This window comes from Carcharodon carcharias, chromosome 11 (assembly GCF_017639515.1).
Source record: "Carcharodon carcharias isolate sCarCar2 chromosome 11, sCarCar2.pri, whole genome shotgun sequence".
NCBI classification, from domain to species: domain Eukaryota; kingdom Metazoa; phylum Chordata; class Chondrichthyes; order Lamniformes; family Lamnidae; genus Carcharodon; species Carcharodon carcharias.
Genome location: NC_054477.1, coordinates 131,086,765 through 131,108,678, shown reverse-complemented (window position 1 = coordinate 131,108,678; position 21,914 = coordinate 131,086,765). Strand labels below are relative to the sequence as shown.

The following is a 21,914-nucleotide window of genomic DNA, read 5'->3' as shown; positions in this document are numbered from 1 at the left end:
GTGACCTTTTGCTATGGTGAGTAACTATCTGGCTGCAGCATACCTGTGCTCACCACATGCCAAACTTTACTCCATATTCACCTTTAAGATGTGTAAAGTGCCAATATCTGAGCTGGTGACTGCAATTATAGATTGTGTGACTATGCTTTTGCATCACTGGTGTGGGGTTGTTCTTTCTCTTTCTTCTTGGTGTGCTTCAGCTGGGCAGGTGGCAGTTCTTGGCTGAAAATCAGAAGGGGAGGATTGGAGTGAGGTGTTGGTATGCAAGCAAGAAGTCTGCAGTCACACCATATTCACTTTGCACTGATGCAGATAGCAGGATGAGGGTGAGGTGAGTTTGAGAAGGGCCATAAGGCAATAACATATCATCATGAAACATCTTTGTGACAGTTGATGGTATGGGCTCTGTTGCATCTGGACCCATGTTGTGAAGCACCATCCCCTCCTTGGGGCTCAGTGGATAAAAGGTATGCCTAGCCCCTACTGATTCTCTGCTTCTCCCTTGTATTTTGTGCTACCTGTTTCTAAAAGAGAGGGGAAAGCATGACTGTGAATGTGCAGTAGCATTTGGGTGATGTGTCTGCCAAAGCTAAATAGTGAGGTAATAACAATGAGTGGCAAACGTGAGGCTGGGATCAGTGGAAAGGGTGTGAGGATTACATGAGTATCTGAATATTAGGCTTGAGTCCTAAATGTTACGGACTTCTGTTGAGTGATGGGGGCGTTGTGCATTGAGCAGTGTGAGAATTCGGTGTCATGCTAGGTATGAGAAGTCATATCAAGATGTAAAATAAAAAAACAAAAAATACCTGGAAAAACTCAGCAGCTCTGGCAGCATCGGCGGAGAAGAGTACAGTTGACATTTCGAGTCCTCATGACCCTTCAACAGAACTAAGTAAAAATAGGAGAGGGGTGAAATATAAGCTGGTTTGTTGGGGGGGGTGGGGGGTTGGAGGAGGAGGAGGAGAAGGGGGGTGGTGGTTGTTGGTTCAAGCAAGCAGCGTGAGGAGGAGATAACCAAAGGCTGTCACAGACAAAAGAACAAGGAGGTGTTGAAGGTGGTGATATTATCTAAAAGAATGTGCTAATTAAATGGATAGCAGGACAAGCAAGATATAGATAGCTGTAGTGGGGGTGGGGTGAAATAAGACTAAAAGGACATAAAAGGTATAGATAAATGATCGTTGGAATACATTAAAAATAATGGAAATAGGTGGGAAAAGAAAAATCTATATAAATTATTGGAAAAAACAAAAAGGAGGGGGATGAAACGGAAAGGGGGTGGGGATGGAGGAGGGAGTTCAAGATCTAAAATTGTTGAACTCAATATTCAGTCCGGAAGGGGGACCCTATCATGTTTCCTTAACCGAGGTTTTCCACCCACAACACAGCCATCCTCATGGAATCATATTTTACAGATTCCATTACCACCATGCTAAATGGGATAGATTTCGCACAGATCCAGCAACTCAACTGGGCGACCATGAGGTGCTGTAGGCCATCAGCATCAGAATTGTACCCGAACACAATCTGTAACCTCATGGCCCGGCATATCCCCCACTCTACCATTACCATCAAGCCTGGTTCAATGAAGAGTCCAGGAGCAGCATCAGGCATATCTAAAAATGAGGCTTCAACCTGGTGAAGCTATAACACAGGATTACTTGTGTGACAAACAGCATAACCAGAAGGTGATAGACAGAGCTAAGCGATCCCACAACCAAAGGATCAGATCTAAGCTCTGCAGTCCACCCACATCCAGTCATGAATGGTGATAGACAAACAACTCACTGGAGGAGGAGGCTCCACAGATATCCCCAACCTCAATAATGGGGGAGCCCAGCACATCAGTGCAAAATATAAGGATGAAGCATTTGCTACAATCTTCAGCCAGAAGTGCCGAGTGGATGATCCAACTCGGCCTTCTCCAGAGGTCCCCAGCATCACAGATGCCAGTCTTCAGCCAATTCAATTCACTCCACATGATATCAAGAAATGGCTGAAAGCTCTGGATACTGCAAAGGCTATGGGCTCTGACAATATTCCGGCAATAGTACTGAAGCCTTATGCTCCAGAACTGCCACGTCCTTAGCCAAGCCGTTCCAGTACAGCTACAATACTGGCATCTACCTGGCTATGTGGAAGATAGTCCAGGTATGACCTTTCCACAAAAAGCAGGTCAAATCCAACCCGGCCAATTACCGCCCCATCAGTCTACTCACGATCATCGGTAAACTAATGGAAGTGGTCATCAACAGTGCTACCAAGCGGCACTTAATTAGTAATAACCATTTCCCTGATGCCCAGTTTGGGTTCCACCAGGGCCACTCAGCTCCTGACCTCATTACAGCCTTGGTTCAAACATGGACAAAAGAACTAAACTCCTGAGGGGAGGTAAGAATGACTGCCCTTGACGTGAAGGTCATATTTGACCGAATGTGGCCTGAAGAAGCCCAAGCAAAACTGGAGTCAATAGGAATCAAGGGAAAAACTCTCCGCTAGTTGGAGTCATACCTAGCACAAAGGAAAGTGGTTGTGATTGTTGGAGGCCAGTCACCTCAGCTCCAGGACATCACTGCAGGAGTTCCTTAGGGTATTGTCTAGGACCAACAATCTTCTGCTTCATCAATGACCTTCCATCCGTCATAAGGTCAGATTTAGGGAAGTTCGCTGATGATTGCATGATGTTCAGCACCATTCACAAATCCTCAGATACTGATGCAGTCCATATCCAAATGTAGCAAGGCCTGGACAATATACCATTGACCAGAAACTGAACTGGACTAGCCATATAAATACTGTGGCTACTGTATGCGGTTGAGCAGGTCAGAGGTAGGAATCATGTGACGAGTAACTCACCACCTGACTCCCCAAAACCATCTACAAGACGCAAGTCAGGAGTGATGGAATACTCCTCACTTGCCTGGATGACTGCAGCTTCCAGAACACTCAAGAAGCTTGACATCCAGGGCAAAGCAGCCTACTTGATTGGCACCACATCCACAAACATTCACTCCCCCCACCACCGATACACAGTAGCAGCAGTGTGTACCATCTACAAGATGCACTGCAGGAAGGCACCTTCGATAGCACCATCCAAACCCATGACCGCTACCATCTAAAAGGGCAAGGGCAGCAGACACATGGGAACACTGCCACCTGGAAGTTCCCCTCCAAGCCACTCACCATCCTCACTTGGAGATATATCACCGTTCCTTCACTTTTGCTGGGTCAAAATCCTGGAACTCCCTTCCTGACAGCATTGTGGGTATACTTACACCACATGGACTGTAGCAGTTCTAGAAGCCAGTTCACAGCCGCTAGGGATGGGCAATAAATGCTGGCCTAGCCAGCGAAGCCCACACCCTGTGAATGATTTTTTTAAAAAAATAGCTTAAAAGGTCCAGGCTAGCTGCAACACATGCTGGCCTTGTATTCTGTTAGGCTCCTTGTTGTGCATGCAGCCAGTCAGCAGCATGAATCTCACTGCAGGAATCATTTAAATGAGGGGGAGGCTCAAAGTTTGTATGCTTCCTGTCCAAACAGGTTTGGGCAAGCCACAAATTGTGCCTCCTGTGCCCAAAAATGTGAGTTAACCATATTTTGGCAGAGATGGTTTTATTTATTATGCACTAGAGAGTCATTGATGTGGATAAACATAATGCATTTAAAATGTTTCAGCATACTACAGATGGTGGAAATCTAAAACAAAGACAAAAAATGCTGGAAATACTCAGCAGGTTTGGCAGCCTCTGTGAAGATTGAAACAGAGTTAGTGGACTAAATTTTCATGTGCTCCTGAGGTGGGTAGTTTGTGTGGGAAATTTCCTGGCTTGCAGCACCCGCCTCCGGAAAAAGTGCCCTGTCAGAGCTGATTGTTGCTTCAGAGACAGTGATGGGCAGCCTGCCAGTGGAGTTCGCCCACAGCACCTGGACGCAGAATGGAGGTGGCCATAAGGCTGACGAGTGCCAAGGTGGGCTGTTTAAATGGCCTGCCTTGGTTCCCTGGGACTTTGTCTCAGTTGTTTCTTTAAATTTTAGGCCCTCTGGCCCTCATCCCTCACAGCCCATCAACCCCCCACCCACTCCCCATGTCAGCTCTATGCCCCCATATGAATCTAATGCCAACTATGCCCCAACCCACCCCCATGGCCCCTTATAGTCCCCATGCCAACCTAATGCCAAATCAGGCCAAGCCATTCCCCCACCCACCACCCTCTGCCCTTGCACCCTCCATGTGAACTCGCCCAGTTTTCACCATGGCCAGACCTCAGGAGCCATGTTGAGATGAAATAAAATATAGGTCTTACTATCTATTAGAGACTTAAGTGTATTCAAAAATCTCCCAATCATGACAGCTAATTCTAAACTTTTAAATCCTCTCAAGTGCTTAATTCCTTTTAAAAACAAATATTTGTATTCATAACCTTATATCAAAGACAGCTAACCTTTAATAACATCTTTGAGCTGCCAATCAAACTGAACCTACAACCCCTGTTGAGATAATTGTTGGTTGTGGAAAGCAACTAAGCATTCATAGTGCCATAATGATAGCATGTGTGGAAATGTCAACAAAAAACTACAGTAACAGCTAGAACAGATTTTTTTCAACTCTTTCAAAGGCAGACTTTTTAATTTTTAAAGGATTGGGGATTTAAATAACTTCACTCCTTGACAATTCTAAAGACCCTAGCCTTCATGATCATTTACGTCCACTAGAAAAAATATGACTCCCACACTGCAGTTTAAGGTCCTTCAGTGAAATTGGGGCCTGTTTGAACTTAGCACTGAGTTCAAATAGCCCCACTGAGTTTGGGTTTTCCTCACATATGAGTCACATCTGCTCACTTTCTCCTCCTGGTGAAAATGGGATATGTCAGAAATGAGGGTGGGATTTCTGAATCCAGGTCACGTCTGCAGATTCTCCACGACTCTGTGACGATCCAGCCTAGTGTTTCAAGTTGAACTCGTTTGAACTGATCAGAACAAATCTGATGAAAGGTCATTGACCTGAAACAGTCACTGTTTCTCTCTCCGTATATGCTGCCAGATCTGCTGAGTGTTTCCAGTTTTCTGCATTTAAAATGTGTTTACTTTCCTTTACTTTTACTTTTGTTGTCATCTTATTTTACGCCTTGTTAGCAGATTTTCAAAGTGTCTGTAGAATGTTTGGGACCATTGCTCATTTTCCAAGTTCTAGCTTTACTTCAACCTAAATGTGTTCAGTACAAAAAAGTTTCATTACTAAAAATTTAAGGTGACTAGGACTAAAGCGGTGAAATGTTGTGATGATCCATTGATCGAACTTTATCAAATTATGTGAGGTCTAATTGTGTAGATAATATCATAAGCTAAGACCTCATTTGGCATTTATTTTACTGCTTTCCAAATTCTAGGAGATCAAGAGAGGGTTATGAGCTATCCAGTAAGCTACATATAATCATATGAAACAAAAACAGAATTACCTGGAAAAACTCAGCAGGTCTGGCAGCATCGGCGGAGAAGAAAAGAGTTGACGTTTCGAGTCCTCATGACCCTTCGACAGAACTCGAGTTCGAGTCCAGGAAAGAGCTGAAATATAAGCTGGTTTAAGGTGTGTGTGTGGGGGGCGGAGAGATAGAGAGACAGAGAGGTGGAGGGGGTTGGTGTGGTTGTAGGGACAAACAAGCAGTGATAGAAGCAGATCATCAAAAGATGTCAACGACAATAGTACAATAGAACACGTAGGTGTTAAAGTTAAAGTTGGTGATATTATCTAAACGAATGTGCTAATTAAGAATGGATGGTAGGGCACTCAAGGTATAGCTCTAGTGGGTTTTTTTTTATAATGGAAATAGGTGGGAAAAGGAAAATCTTTATAATTTATTGGGGAAAAAAAAGGGGGAAACAGAAAGGGGGTGGGGATGGGGGAGGGAGCTCACGACCTAAAGTTGTTGAATTCAATATTCAGTCCGGAAGGCTGTAAAGTCCCTAGTCGGAAGATGAGGTGTTGTTCCTCCAGTTTGCGTTGGGCTTCACTGGAACAATGCAGCAAGCCAAGGACAGACATGTGGGCAAGAGAGCAGGGTGGAGTGTTAAAATGGCAAGCGACAGGGAGGTTTGGGTCATTCTTGCGGACAGACCGCAGGTGTTCTGCAAAGCGGTCGCCCAGTTTACGTTTGGTCTCTCCAATGTAGAGGAGACCACATTGGGAGCAACGAATGCAGTAGACTAAGTTGGGGGAAATGCAAGTGAAATGCTGCTTCACTTGAAAGGAGTGTTTGGGTCCTTGGATGGTGAGGAGAGAGGAAGTGAAGGGGCAGGTGTTGCATCTTTTGCGTGGGCATGGGGTTGTGCCATAGGAGGGGGTTGAGGAGTAGGGCCTCTACTCCTCAACCCCCTCCTATGGCACAACCCCATGCCCACGCAAAAGATGCAACACCTGCCCCTTCACTTCCTCTCTCCTCACCGTCCAAGGACCCAAACACTCCTTTCAAGTGAAGCAGCATTTCACTTGCATTTCCCCCAACTTAGTCTACTGCATTCGTTGCTCCCAATGTGGTCTCCTCTACATTGGAGAGACCAAACGTAAACTGGGCGACCGCTTTGCAGAACACCTGCGGTCTGTCCGCAAGAATGACCCAAACCTCCCTGTCGCTTGCCATTTTAACACTCTACCCTGCTCTCTTGCCCACATGTCTGTCCTTGGCTTGCTGCATTGTTCCAGTGAAGCCCAACGCAAACTGGAGGAACAACACCTCATCTTCCGACTAGGGACTTCACAGCCTTCCGGACTGAATATTGAATTCAACAACTTTAGGTCGTGAGCTCCCTCCCCCATCACCACCCCCTTTCTGTTTCCCCCTTCTTTTTTTTTTCCAATAAATTTTAAAGATTTTCCTTTTCCCACCTATTTCCATTATAAAAAAAAACCCACTAGAGCTATACCTTGAGTGCCCTACCATCCATTCTTAATTAGCACATTCGTTTAGATAATATCACCAACTTTAACTTTAACACCTATGTGTTCTATTGTACTATTGTCGTTGACATCTTTTGATGATCTGCTTCTATCACTGCTTGTTTGTCCCTACAACCACACCAACCCCCTCCACCTCTCTGTCTCTCTATCTCTCCGCCCCCCACACACACACCTTAAACCAGCTTATATTTCAGCTCTTTCCTGGACTCGAACTCAAGTTCTGTCGAAGGGTCATGAGGACTCGAAACGTCAACTCTTTTCTTCTCCGCCGATGCTGCCAGACCTGCTGAGTTTTTCCAGGTAATTCTGTTTTTGTTTTGGATTTCCAGCCTCCGCAGTTTTTTTGTTTTTATATAATCATGTGAGTTTAGTTCAACTCTTGGAGCACTATATTTCCCAAAGTAATGGAGCTCACTTAAAGCAGTTGGCCAGGAGCTCCCAAAGCGAGAAAAGTATCTAAGTGAAAGATTCATTAATGTATTCTGCGGAAAATCTTGGAGCAGTGAAAATGAAGATTAGTGAATACTGTATTTGCATATATATGTAACAGCATCCGATTCTCCACCTGTCACCTGGCAGAAACCAGGCAGGCAGTAGTTAAATTTGGAGCTGGCCTATCCTTTTCCCACCACTGATAAGTCCAACTGCATTTTCTATCATAGGCAAAGACACTGGCCCAAACCAGCATGGTACTATAAGTATGCAAATTGTGCTCCGATAAAATCACCGGGGTCAACTTTGCCATTTTAACCTAAGCGAGCATTTACCTTGTATTGGGAACTATGTCCCTAGTGATAGCTGCTTTTCACCAAATATCTGGCTGTTTTGTTCACAAAACTGGCAAATGTTGTATTAATAAGTTCCAGCTTTTGGAATTGGCAGAGACTGCCAATTGCATTGCTGCATTTGTACCCTGAAATTAATATTTATCAGCCCTGTATATGACACATTGTAATTTGCCACAAGTTTGTTGCACATTGAAGTTTTGTAAGATGCAATATTGGCAAAAATGACTGTAATTCAAACTCAGCTTCTCTGAAAGCCCTGTTCTACATAGCAAAGTTAAGAAATGGGCAAAATTATGTTAAATCTGAACTTCAGATTGAGAAAATGTTGTGAAAATTAATGACAATATATATACAAAATATTACCATGGTACATCAAACCACGTGTACTTGGAGTATCAGATAACGAGCAGGTGCAAGCTATTTACCTCAGGCTCAATGCAGCTTGCAGTCACCTCTTTCCTTTGTCCTCTCTGAAGAGGGTCCAAGGAGTTATGAACAGAATCCAAAGCAACTGCTGTTCTGTTTGCTGTATAGGTTGTTTGGCTTGGATACTAATGATTTTGATGTTCCAAACAGATTCAAGTATACAGATTTGCATACAGATTTGTAATCCGTATGTATTATGTGCAGAATTGCATTGAGTAATTCTGGACATTTGGATTTATGTACCATATGTTTCAATCGTTAAGAAAGGTACGGCAACAATCAGGGTTAATTAAATATAAATTTGGGGATTTTGGCAGGATGTAGAAAAAGGTAGTATTGTGAACAAGTATGTGTATCTTTAATATTTTAATTATTGATTTTAAAATGAACACAATTAGATTGGTCCCAGTCTATTAAATATAGTTTTTAAAGTGGCATCGCATTTAGTTACTGTAAAAAGCTACTCAGTCTTCTGACAGAGTTTCTATTTCTCTGCAGTATCAACAACTTCATCGTCGATGTAAGTTTGAATTGAGGAAATGTAACTTATTGTGCTTTTTAATCTGGCACCCGAATTGTGTTTTAACAGCTTGTAAATTAATTTAGGACTTGTGTAACTACATGAGTATGATATTTTATTATGCTTTGTCTTCTAAGCACAGACAACCATAGCTTTTCAAGTTCTCTCTATCCCTGAGAAATTGCAACCTCAAGTATAGGAAAATAATTTTTATTTTGCATAAATTATATGCCCATTTGGGAGATGAGGGCACATCACTTTGATCCGATATGTATACATTACCGCAGCATTGAGCATTGAACGTTTAGTAACTGTAATTAAATCTCATACAATACCTGCACTATGCAAGAATTATTAATACCGTAATAGTAGGCATTATACCACAACAACACATAGGTCACTGGTACAAATTCCCATTGCAACACTGGCTTTCTGTTGTAACAACTTTTGATCTGTTCAACATCTTTTGCTTACTTATCAGATTCTGTTCAGGAATTAGTTAATCCATTTGTCTTATTTTGTGTTCTATCAGGCCATAATTTTGTATGCTCCATGTAACATGGGACAAATTAATATTTGTAACAAATTAACTGCATCTGCTGGTCTAGCTGCTGCAAATGTAAATATTTTCCATCTTCGCAGTTGTTAAATGAGCATAGCTCCAGGCTTTATATCATCTGACACCTTTCAGTGGAATTGCAGGAGATATGTTGACAAAGCTTTTCATCTTGCACTCATGAGGACAAATGGAAGAATGCCAAATTTCAAATCATAACAATTTGTACTACCGGAGAAAAGCAATCATTCCAACAATTGGCTGATCAAATCAAACAACATGTTCTTTCTGTTGAAGGGTCATGAGGACTCGAAACGTCAACTCTTTTCTTCTCCGCCGATGCTGCCAGACCTGCTGAGTTTTTCCAGGTAATTCTGTTTTTGTTTAACATGTTCTTTCAGTTGTTTGGAATAGGCAGAGTACAGACCATGCTTAATCAGCCCGTGCTTGCAAAACCCAAAGCGAAACGTCTACTTTTGGATGTGATTCTGTCGTTGGATGTGATTTTGTGATTAGGCAGCACTCGCTGAACAATCCTGAGTGAGCTAATAGCTACACTAACAATCAATTTAAGATAATCAGTCGAGCTTGTAATCTGCCTCATTTATGCTTGCTAAAAGTGACAAACATTCATATGCAGCAACCTATTCTCCGCAAACAGAAGCAACATGTTCAAGCTTTGCCCCTTTTTTGAATTACCTGGGAGTGTGGGGAGCCTATAGGGCCATGCTTTCTCCATAGCAACAACTTGGCCAATTAGAATAACTTGCCAAACAATCAGCTCCTTTTCTCCTGTGTATAAATTATTGTGATTATTTGGCATTCTTATAATTGTCCTGATGAGTGCAAGATGAAAAGTTTTGATGACATGTCTCTCTTTTCAGCAATATTCAAGTTCTGTACTGCCAAGCAACTGTTAGCAGATATTCCTTCATTTTACTGATAGTAAAATGGCAGTTTTATAAGTTCTGATATTATGCTGGGTAATGTTACCACCAGACATATACCCCAGTTTAATGCTAATGCTGAGACCTAGGACCACCGAGAAGGGAGACTAAATGTTGCAGCTCTGGAACAGGAGCAGGTTCAAACAGCACTTTTTGGGAGGAGAAGGGGCCAAAGTGTCCAGGAGTACTGGGAGGGATATCCTGAGAATAGAGGGGAACATTTACTGATCACTGAGAGAGAAATGTGTGTTGACTTAGGAGTATTGTGTATGGGTGGGAAGGCATGGTTGCACTAAGATAAAGAAGCTCTGGAAGCATCATTTAGACATTTGTAAGAACTTAAAGGGACTCTTAGGATGTGGGATTGAAGAATGCGATCCAGCAGGTTTTCGATGGGTACAGAGTCTGGAATTATTGGGTGGACTGCTGGGATATTGGCTGGAAGTAATCTTGCTAGAGAAAGGAGGCCCAAGAGAATAGGATGAACCTGCCATTTTCCCTTTTTGGGACCATAAGATGGTTCTCATTTTCACCTGCCCAACTACCACTATCGCATTCCTCCTTGTCAGATTCAGATTCATTGTTTGACCCTTTTGTGTTCATGAGTACCCTCTTTCTCAACTGTCCTTATCTTTGGGTGAAATTTTATGCCAGCAGGATTTTACGGTCCTGCTGAAGTCAATGGACTTTTGAACGGCTCACTGCATTTTACAATGTGTTTGCCTTAATGCATTTAAGGGTAAGTTTTCTGTTTCAACACTATTTTTACAGGCTACATTAGGGGCCAAAAATCATGGCAGAGGGTATGCTATTGCCTAGTATGTACTCTGAATGCAGGATTAGAAAATTTACTGTTGTGTTCTGTTGAAGGGTCATGAGGACTCGAAACATCAACTCTTTTCTTCTCCTCCGATGCTGCCAGACCTGCTGAGTTTTTCCAGGTAATTCTGTTTTTGTTTTAGAAAATTTACTCTTTAGTGCATAGTTAAATTTTGCCAACCTTTCAACACTTGCTTGGAATATGTGGTTGGAAGCTCTGTTCACTTTTATCCCTCGGAAAGCTTTCTCACAGGGAAGCAGAGGTAACCTCCAAGCTACCCGAAAAATTAGCAATTTTTGGAGATAAACTATCTAAAGTTGCTTCTGAGCTTGTCTGGAAATTTTCTTGAGTGTAGATGCACTGGCCCCTCTTGGGAAAAGATTATGGCGCACTCTCATGACTTCTGAATACTGAACACTAGGACTAACACACAGCCATAATGTTAAATATTCAAACGAGGTGAAAATGTGGATAACAAAGCAGAGACTGTGGCTTCAGTAGTAACATCCCACGATGGTGCGGGAGAGAGCTGGGAGTGGGGTGTGTTAAAGAGTTAAATGCAGGAAAGAAACTCTAACATTCTGTGCACACTCCTGCATTCTTTCTTTAGCAGCTGATATCAGAGTGTCTGAAGAGGTAGGACACTTGGGGCGGAATTGTCCCAGATTTGCATTAAGTGTGGTAGCAGGCGTGAAAAAGGTCATTTACCCATTGGCCAAAATGCCAGGTTTTTGCACTGCATCATTCCATTCCTGGTGCCTCGTTAATAATGCATTCCCGGGAAACACGCCGGATTGCTAGCGGCCAGCTGCTGATTTGCCCACCCTGCCATCACCCAGGCCTTCAGTAACCCCCTGCACAGACCTAGCACTCTAAGGGTTCAGAAGCTGCTGCAAGGTCATGGTTGCCAAAGGGAGGAAACTTGCTGCTCCATAATTTAGCAACGCCTCGCTCAGGCCCTTATTGGATGCAGTGGAGGCCTGCTGTAAAGTCCTCTACCTCCACTCTGGGCAATGACCAGCAAGCAAGGACACCAAACCAGCATGGGAGACAATGGCAGTAGTCGTCAGCACCAACACCCTGCAAAAGAGGATAGCCCACGCAGTGCCGAAAGAGGGTGAATGATCTCCAATCTGCCAGGGTAAGTCACTCTTCTCATCACTCTCAACTCTCACACTCACAAACCTATCACACATCCACAGGGATCTCATTCACTGCCAATTCAAGGGACATCACCATTCACTCTTTCGCACACACCTTCATCTGCCCTGTGGATCGTGTCTGCATGCTGCCCATGGCACCTCTCACCACCCACACATGTCATGCATCCTTCTCATCTGGCCTGGCAGATGTTCTGCTTACTCTCTCTCCATTTGTATCCATGCAGAACAAGCTGGCACACAACAAAAGAGAGAGGTTGCAGACTAGTGGAGGAATGCTTGACATCAGGGTCCTCACAGACTTTGAAAATCATGTCCTCCAGCTGGCCAGCGATGATCTGAACTGTTCCTGTGCTGATGGTGAGGCCCGCTGTGCTCAACCAAGTGAGGATCCAGCAGTGCATCATCCATTGGACAACCATGCTGTGAGTGAGTTCCCCTATTTCGCAGTCCCCTGCCATGCAGTAATTATCTCTCCATGCTGTCGCAGGCACATTTGGGAAGCAGCCGAGGGGTTCCACGAGCCATTTCCTCAACTCAAACCCCGAAGACACCTCGGAAGAAGAATCGGATGACACCTTAACTGAAGACCTGTCACAGTGCTCACCCTCACCCTCCACCAGTGGGATCTAGTTCTAGAATAGCCTCAGGGTCCCAAACTGGTGAGCACATTGCAATATCTGATCCACAGCAGGTGAGACAGGGACTTTCCAGGCTTCCGGCACTCGGAAGCCTGCCGAAGACCAGAAATCTGCTGAGCCTGAGTCAGATGAGGAGCCTCTGGACTCAGTCATCCCTCAGTTGCTGGAACTGCAAAGGCAAGCTTGGGAACATCAAGAAGGGATGTCTACTGCACTCCTCCTGCAAGGCACAATGGAGGAGTCCATCTGTTTTCAGTCTCAGGATGATAGCAGTTGTCATGCCTGTGCACAGAGGTCAACACTGGTAGGGTGATGGCTGCCATGGAGACCTTGGTCCAGGACATCGGCTCAGCACAGCTGCGCAGGCTGAACTCCATCGCTGACGCCATAGTTGGCTCCCAGCGGCTTGGCCTCACTCCATCTTCCCCTTCTGCTCAAGGAGTCAGCCAGGTGCCCTTGGGAACTCATAGAGAGGAGGATCAGCAGGTGCACACCTGGGGCCATCTACCCAGATGACTCCGGGTGTGTCTGGCCCTTCCAAATTCCCTATTCCTGTGACCCTAGCAGCTCCACCTCCACAGAACGAGGAGGTTGCCACTGCCACACAGCAGGACCCGGAAAGCAGGCCAGGGCCCTCCGGGTCTCAGTCCTCCAGATGACGCTCCAAGGTCATAGCAGTCAGCATGCTGCCTCCACCTCTGCTGTGGATGTCAAGGGAGCACCACTCTTGTCGTGGCAGAGTTGGGAAGGTTAAGAAGATATAGTTGCACAGCCTAGGCAATGGTGTTAATCACCTGTACATAATGTTCACTATTGTACCTAATGTTCACTATTGTAAATAAACTGGACACATTAGTGATACCTGCACCTCAATGGTGTTTGTCATTGCTGCCAGAATGTCATGGGCAGGCAACACAGAGTTCCGTCATTCTCTCTGTGTGCTCTCAGCAACTCTTAAGGTGGGGCTAGCCCCCATCTCTTCAGCATCTGTGACCAGTGATGCTGTGCTCCTGAAAGGGTCAGGTGCTGATGACTGAAAATGGATCAGGTGCATGTTTCACGGCTGATATGACCCTGATCACAGAGTGCAAGCAAGCCATCCTCAACCAGACAGGGATTAGACATTCATATAGGCAATGTGAAGATCTATGGAGTGTGTTCACTGCATGTCATCATCCTCCTGGTATCTAGCAAATATTAGGTCCTCTGCTGCGTTTCCATGACATTAGCCTGAGCACTGAGCGTATGTGCATTGCCATCAGCCACATGGTATTCAAAAATTCACAGATGCAAAGTGAGAAGGTCAGGACTATCCTCACTGCATCTCATCATCATCCTCCACGAATCTTGCAGCTATGAGGGTCTCCTGAGTGCGCCGGCCTCATCTGGCCAGTGCCATGAAGTAACTTCGCCTTTGAGAACCTCATCACCCTCATCCCCTTCGACATCCTCCTTATTGGAGGAGACCTGCAGCTCCTCCATCTCCTCCTTAGCCAGGTCCTCCACATGTTGCAGTACCAGGTTCTGGAGCAAGCAGCAAACGACGTTGATAGGCAACACCCCTGGGGAATGTATTGCAGTGCCCCACCGGACCTGTAGAGGCACCGGAACCTAATTTTCAAAATGCCTGTTGTTTGCTGCACCTAAGTCTGGGTTGCGGCATAAGCCTCATTATACCTGAGGCCGCTGCATGGCGTCATCAGTCATGTCCTCTGTGGGTAGCCCTTGTACCGAGGAGCCAGCCCTGCAGCCTCTCTGGACCCTGGAAGATATCAGGGATTTGAGAACTGCGAAGGAAAAGGAGTCATGGATGCTCCCTGGGAATCATGTGCAGACCTGTTGGATGCGTTTGTGGTGGTCGCAGAGCAGCTGAACATTCAGCGAGAGGAAACCCTGTGGTTGACGTAGCTGACCGCTTGATTCCAGGGAGGTCTAAGCGTCACGTGAGTGCAGTTGTCCCTTCACCTTTGGAAAACCTGAGATCTCCGCAAATCCCAGCGCTCTTGCTTCCTGGCTTTCCTGACCCTGGATGAAATGCACAAAGTTCTGTGCCTTTGTACAGATGGTGTCCACGACCTCCTGGATATACTTGTGTGTGGAGGCATGTGAGATCTACACAGGTCACCTGTGCAGCCCTGAAAGGAGCCACTGGCTTAAGAGTTGAGTGCAGCTGTCACTTTCATGGCCACTGGCAGTGGATGCCCTTCATGTCCCTGTGGTATTAAATCTTGCAGCACTTGGCATTTGTGACCGACCAGTTCATTTGACATGCGCAGTCTTCAGCGACACTAGTTCTTGGTCATCTGCAGGACTGACAAGCGCCGTGTATAGACCCTGGGTCTAGCAAGGCACCTGAGAGTGACGGCCCACTGTGGATCTTCAGCTGCGTGTGCAGCAGGCCCTGCTGCCCCTTCAGCTGGAGGGTGGTGCTCCCCTCTTAGCCGAGCCAGGCACTTCCGCCACTCTCTTCTTCTTCTCTGCTCCCTGTAAGCCATGAGTCATACCACTAAATCACCAGGCTCCATGATCCTGATGCTCTCCTCCTGCAGGAAAAAAGGAAAAGATGTGTGGATAAGCATAGATGTCCTAAGAACCTCTCTTGGTTGAATCTGAAGGCCCCTTCACGCATGCAGGAGAGTGCTGGCCACCACTTGGATGGCCAGTGTGTAGTGCGCTCATTAGCTGTCCGAAATCCTACCCACCTCTGCCTCACTTCACTGGATTGATGGGCGGCAACTTGGGCCACTGGACTGCATGCTGTGCTGTCAGCTCAGGCGCAGGTATTCTCCTAACCTCCACTGCAAGGCTGTGCTGTTAGCATGAACCATGAGGGATACTGGTCCAAACTTTATAATAAAGACACTACAAGGGGCTGTGAGCGCCTCCACCAGTGACTGCGCCATGACCACCTTTCGCAAGGGGATTGTATAACTTGCTCACTTGGCCAATTGTTCTGCTGTCCCTAAAACATACATTAATTTGCAGTCTGCGCCTAAAGGGTGAAAAATTCTGGAGCATTTGATGGCACTTGCAGGTTTTTGCGTTGCTTGAGTGGGCAGGAAAGCGTCAAAGAGCTGACTCCAAGCATGTAATTGGAGCTGCAGCTGAGTGGTCTCAGCTGCGGAAGAATGCTCACTTTTGACAAGCTTTTCAAAGTGCATGGATGCTTTCCTCACCGCCCCTTGCATCCCCCATCTCTCCAGCATTTGCTTGAATATTTCCTTCAGTCTGTGCTGCCTTGCCCTCCAATCCTCCCCCCCCCCCCCCACCCCCCCACCCCCCCACCACTACTGTGGCCTGACCCACACTGGAGCTCTTGCCCTGGCACTGCACTGAAATCTAGCTGGGAAAAAACCAACTTGCCCCTTCCTTGATGTTCTACGGTGATGCTCGCGAGCGCTGCTCAAGGTTGTGTGCACTCACCTCTGAATTCCCTTGAAATTCAGGTCGCCAGGTGCATGCCTTTTAAAGGCAATCATGAAGCATGCTGTTCTGAAGTCACATCGACGTGGGCGAAAGTCGTCGCTGATTCTGGCGAGCAGGGCTGATAATAAGATGCTAAAGTATTGAAATTAGGTTCCGGACAAGTGGCGGCCGGCAATGTAGCCCCTTATTGACGGGTGGAGCGGATGATTGCAAGCTGGTTTCATGATGGCGTGAAATAGATTTTTTGCCTTCTCGCCATATTGTGTCCCCCCAACCCCCGCGCCCCCACCTGCCATGACACCTGACATTAATGGGGCTGGAAAATTCCAGCCTTAATTAACAAATTTAAATCGGGGCCCACAGTGCAGTTGGGAACTCAATTTATAATTGTCTGCTGCTGCATGTGTCCTCAGAGGAAACTGGCACTAAAAGGGAGACGGGAGCTGCTGGCTCCTCAAGGTAAGTGCTTTTTCCAGCACTCTTTCTGGCCAGGAGAAATAGGAGCGCTCACCGTGACTGCCCAGAGAAGTGTTTAACCACCCCAGTCCCAATTGCCAATCTTTCCTATCTCTTCCTATACTCCTGCGCCCCAACCCCACCCCCCTCATTATCAATTGCAGGCTCTCTTTCACTCTCCGACCTCCTGATTGTCACCGGCTGTAATCCTTGTGTGACTGGTGATCTCTCCTGCCCATCGGTCAGGCTGCCTCTTGGGAAATTGAACTAAGGTCTTTTAATGAGATCTTGTCATTATTCACTTAAGGACCTCTACCTCTCTGACCTTGTTCTTCGGCTATTTCCTGCCTGAACTCGCACCATCCACTTCAGTGTAAGTATCGAGGTTAGTTTTTAGCTCATTGTAATTTAACTTACACTTTTCTGCCCACATATTGGTGGGTGTCACTTTTGCTGCCAGGCCTGCTCTCCGAAAGTGAAAAGAAACATGAGGATGGGAAAGGGGAGGCAGTTGAGAAGATGCAGCATGTGAGGGTGTGGTGGGAAAAGATGACGAGATGCGGTTTATAGCTGTTGGAGTAGATGCCCTACAGTAGTCGGAGTGAGTGCCATTACTTTTGATTGATGTCCTAAGGCCCTGACACGTACCCCCATTTATCACTGTATATGGCCTGTATACCTGGCTGGATTGGTCTCCAGATCCACACTCAAAATCTGCTTGTACCTCAGATGAATCCTTTCTCCCAAAATCTGCAGGCTCCCATTGAGTCATTCTTACTGCGTACTGGGACAAGCCAGAAAGAACAAATGGATGCAGAGCCCGAAAAGCAAAGTGAGGGAGTGAACCAATATGAGGGTGAATACTTGGTCCATGGGATAATTGAGACAGAGACGATTGCATATTTTTAGGGTGAATTAGTTAAATATTTGAAGTAGAGGAAGATGTAGAAATGTGGTGAGTGAACAAAACAGTCGGATTTATTTCGGATTGTCCAAGCAAAGAGTCAAGACAGACATAATGGACTATAAGACCACCAACTGTGTTGGACAATTCTGTGGTTTCTAAATTGCAGCTAGCCCTATACTTGTGTCTTCTCAGGGTTTTGAGTATTTACAGAAATTGTGTATTTAAAAAAATAGTTGCAAGTGGGTGTAGCGCAGTGTTTAGCGCTGCTGCCTCACAGCTGCAGGGACCTGGGTTCGATCCTGATCTCAGGTGCCTGTCTTTGTGGAGTTTGCTAGTTCTCCCCGTGTCTGCAGTTTCCTCCCACTGTTCAAAGACGTGCTGGTTAAGTAGATTGGCTATGGTAAATTGCCCCTTGGCGTGTGTGAGTATGTGCCCTGTGATGTACTGGCGTCCTGTATTGGGCGTACCTTGCCTGCTGGCTATTGCCTGTCGGGATGGGCTCTGACTCCCCGCAACCCGAAATTGGATGAAGCAGTTCTGGAAAAGTGAGTGAGTAATTGCAATGCTCATCTAATTTAAAAGTGCACGTGCAGGCCAACATTGGCTTTGCTGAAAAATAGTTTCCAAATCCATATATAGGAATGTCACACCGAAGCAGCATATTGCAGGAGGTAGTGTTAACATAGAGGGTAAAATTGGACTTTAGAGGAATTGCAAAATGCGTGGTGAATTAGTTGTCAATTTTATACACCCTATCCTGTTTTCTATTGCATTGGGAAATCATAGGTCTCACCAAGGTTTAGCTTTACCTGCATTATCGTCAGTAAGCTAAGAAGCAACAAGGGGCAGAAAACATTAGTGGGAGTTGTTGGTAGGTCTTCAAACAGTAATGGTAAGGTAGGGGACAGCATTAAACTGGAAATTAGAGGTGCATGTTACAAGAGTGCTGCAGTAAACATGGGTGACATTAATCTATGTAGACTGAGCAAACCAAATTAGCAATAATACTGTGGGAGGTGAATTCCTGGAGTGTGTACGAGATGGTTTTTTAGACCGGTACATTGAGGAACCAACTGGGATACAGGGTATCCTAGTTTTGGTATTCTGCAATGAGAAGGGGTTAATTAATAATCTTGTTGTGTGGGGTACTTTAGGGAACAGTGAGCATAACATGATAGAATTCTTCATTAGGATGGAAAATGAAGTAGCCCAATCCGAAACTAGGGTCCTCAATCTAAACAAAGGAAACTATCAAGGCATGAGGTGTGAGTTTGCTAAGATAGATTGGGCAACTTCATTAAAAGGCATGGCTGGATAGGCAATGACAAGTATTTAAGGAACTAATGCATGCATTGGAAAAGTTACATATTCCTTTCTGGCACAAAATCACAACAGGAAAAGTGGCCCAACCATGGCTAACAAAAGAAATTAAGGGTAGTATTAGATCGAAAGACAAGTCAAATAAAGTTGCTAGAAAAAGTAGCAAGCCTGAGGATTGAGAGCAGTTTAGAATTCAGCAAAGGAGGACCAAGAAATTGATTAAGAGGGGAAAAATAGAGTATGAGAGTCAACATACAAGGAATCAAAAAGTGGACCTTAAAAGCTTCTATAAGCATGTAAAAAGAAAAAGGTGAGTGAAAACAAATGTGGGTCCCTTACAGTCCCGAAATGGGAGAATTTATAATAGAGAGCAAGGAAATGGCTGAACAATTTAAAACAACTACTTTAGTTCTGTCTTCATGGAGAAAGACACAAATAGCTTCTCAGAAATGCTAGGGAACCAAGGGTCTAGTGAGAAGGAGGAATTGAAGGAAATTCGTATTACTAAAAAAATAGTGCTAAAGAAATTAATGAGATTGAAAACCGATAAATCCCCAAGGCCTGATAATCTACATCCCAGGGTACCAAAGGAGCTGGACATGGAAATAAAGGTTGTGATCTTCTAAAACTCTATAAATTCTAGAACAGTCCTGGCAGATTGGAGGGTAGCAAATGTAACTCCACTATTTAAAAAAAGGAGGGAGGGTGAAATCAGGGAATTACAGATTGGTTAGCCTAACATCAGAAGCAGGGAAAATGCTAGAATCTGTTATAAAGGATGTGATAACAGGACACTTAGAAAATATCATTGTGATTAGACAAAGTCACCATGGATTTATGAAAGGGAAACCGTGTTCAACAAACCTACTGGAGATTTTTGAGGATATGACTAGCAGAATAGATGAGGGAGAACCAGTGGATGTGGTGTATTTGGATTTTCAGAAAGCTTGTGATAAAGTCCCACTTAAGAGGTTAGTGCGCAAAATTAAAGCACATGGATTGGGGGTAATATATTCACATGGATTGAGAATTGGTTAACAGACTGGAAGCAGGAGTAGGAATAAATGGATCTTTTTCAGAGTGGCACGTGGCGACTAGTGGGGTACCGCAGGGATCAGTGCTTGGGCCCCAGCTATTCACAATATATAGTCAATGATTTTGGGTGGAATTGCCCCAGCGTTTTTCACAAAGTGTGGTTGCAGGTGAGAAAAAAGCCATTTTGCCTGCTGGTCCCAATGGCGGGTTTTTGTGCTGTATTGTCCCATTCCTGGTGCGTCCTGAATTACTAATAAGGCGTTCACGGGAAACACTCTGGATTGCTGGCGGGTGGGCTCGGATTTGCTTGCCCCGCCATGACCTCACCGCTTCCTCGCTCCGGCACTATATTTAAAGCGCACCAGAGTGCGTGATTACTTCATGACTACAGACCAGGACTGCTATAGGCAACAGTTGGCCTCACAAACAAAGAAGACAGCAGCCCCCAAATTTAGTGACAATAATCTGGGTCCCCTGTTGGATGTAGTGGAAGGCCTTCTCGATGTCCTCTACCCCCGCTCAGGCCGCATGAGGTCCACCAAAGTCAACAATCCAGCCTGGGAAGTGGTGGCAGTGGCAGTCAGCGCCACTGGAGCACAGAGATCAGCCATCCAGTTCAGCCAGGGTAAGTCAACCACCTCACCACTCTCAACCCGCACACTCGCAAACCCATCACACATCCACAGGGTTCTCACACCTCCAGGAACAACATTACTAACTCTCTGATGCACCCACACATCCCCATCTGCTCTTATCCTCTGGAGCTCGTATACTTATCCCGTCTATGGTTCTGCTCACCACACAAACATTCCATGCAGTGCCATGTATCCTGCTCACACTCTCCATCTGTTTTCCTGCAGGAGAAGCTGGTTTACAACAGAAAGGAGAGGTCTCAGACTTGGGGTGGAGTGGCCCACACTAGGCCCCTCATTCACTTTGAGGAGCGCGCCATCGCACTGACTGGTGAGGACATGGAGGACAATGAGGTTGGCAGCAAACACTCACGTGAGGACCCTGCCCCACATCACCCATCGCTCAATGCAACTGTGAGTGCTTTCTCTCCTGCTTGTCACTCTGCTGCCAAGCACTAATCATCTCCACTTGGTTCACAGGGAGTTCTGCCAGGCGACCAATGCCCTCAGCCAGTCCCTCAGCTTCATCCACATCCTCATCTTTAACCAAGAGGACATCTCCTCCGTTGAACAGCTGGAGTAAGCAGCGCTTACCCACACCCTCCACTAGCGCAGAGACGCACACTTCGGTGCAGGCTCAGAATCACAATTGATGGTCACTGCATGGACAGCAGGAGGAGGCTGGTTCAGTTGAGCTCCCTGGCACTCAGAGGACTGCTGGGGAAGAGGCATCAGTGAGGTCCAAGTCAGATGATGAGCCTCTGGGTTTGGCTTTCCAACTCATTGTAGAGAGTCAGCAGAAGTTGAGGGAACATCACGCAGAGCTATTGGAAGCTCTCAACAGAGTGGCACGCTAGTTGGAGGAGTGCACCTGTCTGCTGTCTGGTGAAGTGGTGCCCACATCTGGGCATATGCAGGTCTCCATGAGAAGGATGGAGACCCTGGTCCAGCAGAACGCATGCACACCTGCACTCCATTGCGGTAGCCATGGGTGAGTTCCTGCAGTGGCAACGCGAGAGGGAAACAGGCCACCTCGATGCTCCTCGAGGAGTCAGGCCAGGGCCCTCAGGCACCTAAGGAAGAGGAGCAGCAGCTTGACACCCCTTGATCATCCACTCAGGAATCTGAGGCTGTTTGCTCATTCTGACTCCCCTTTGCCTGTGACCCCCTCAACCTCGTCCTCTGTCACTGCAAAGGGAGCAATTGGCTCACAGGAGGACAGCAAAAGAAGCCGGGGACCCCAAGGCCACAGCTCTGCAGAGGCCACACACCGATGTCATCAGGGGCAACAGGACCAACTATTGCACAGGCTGTCTCTA

At 45.9% G+C, this 21,914-nt stretch overlaps 1 protein-coding gene across 3 annotated transcripts in view; it reads left to right on the top strand.

Annotated features, from left to right (window-relative positions):
* The window catches only part of LOC121283840 (glypican-5-like), a 1,341,390-nt gene that overhangs the window by 35,564 nt on the left and 1,283,912 nt on the right, over nucleotides 1-21,914 (top strand). The window lies entirely within an intron of this gene.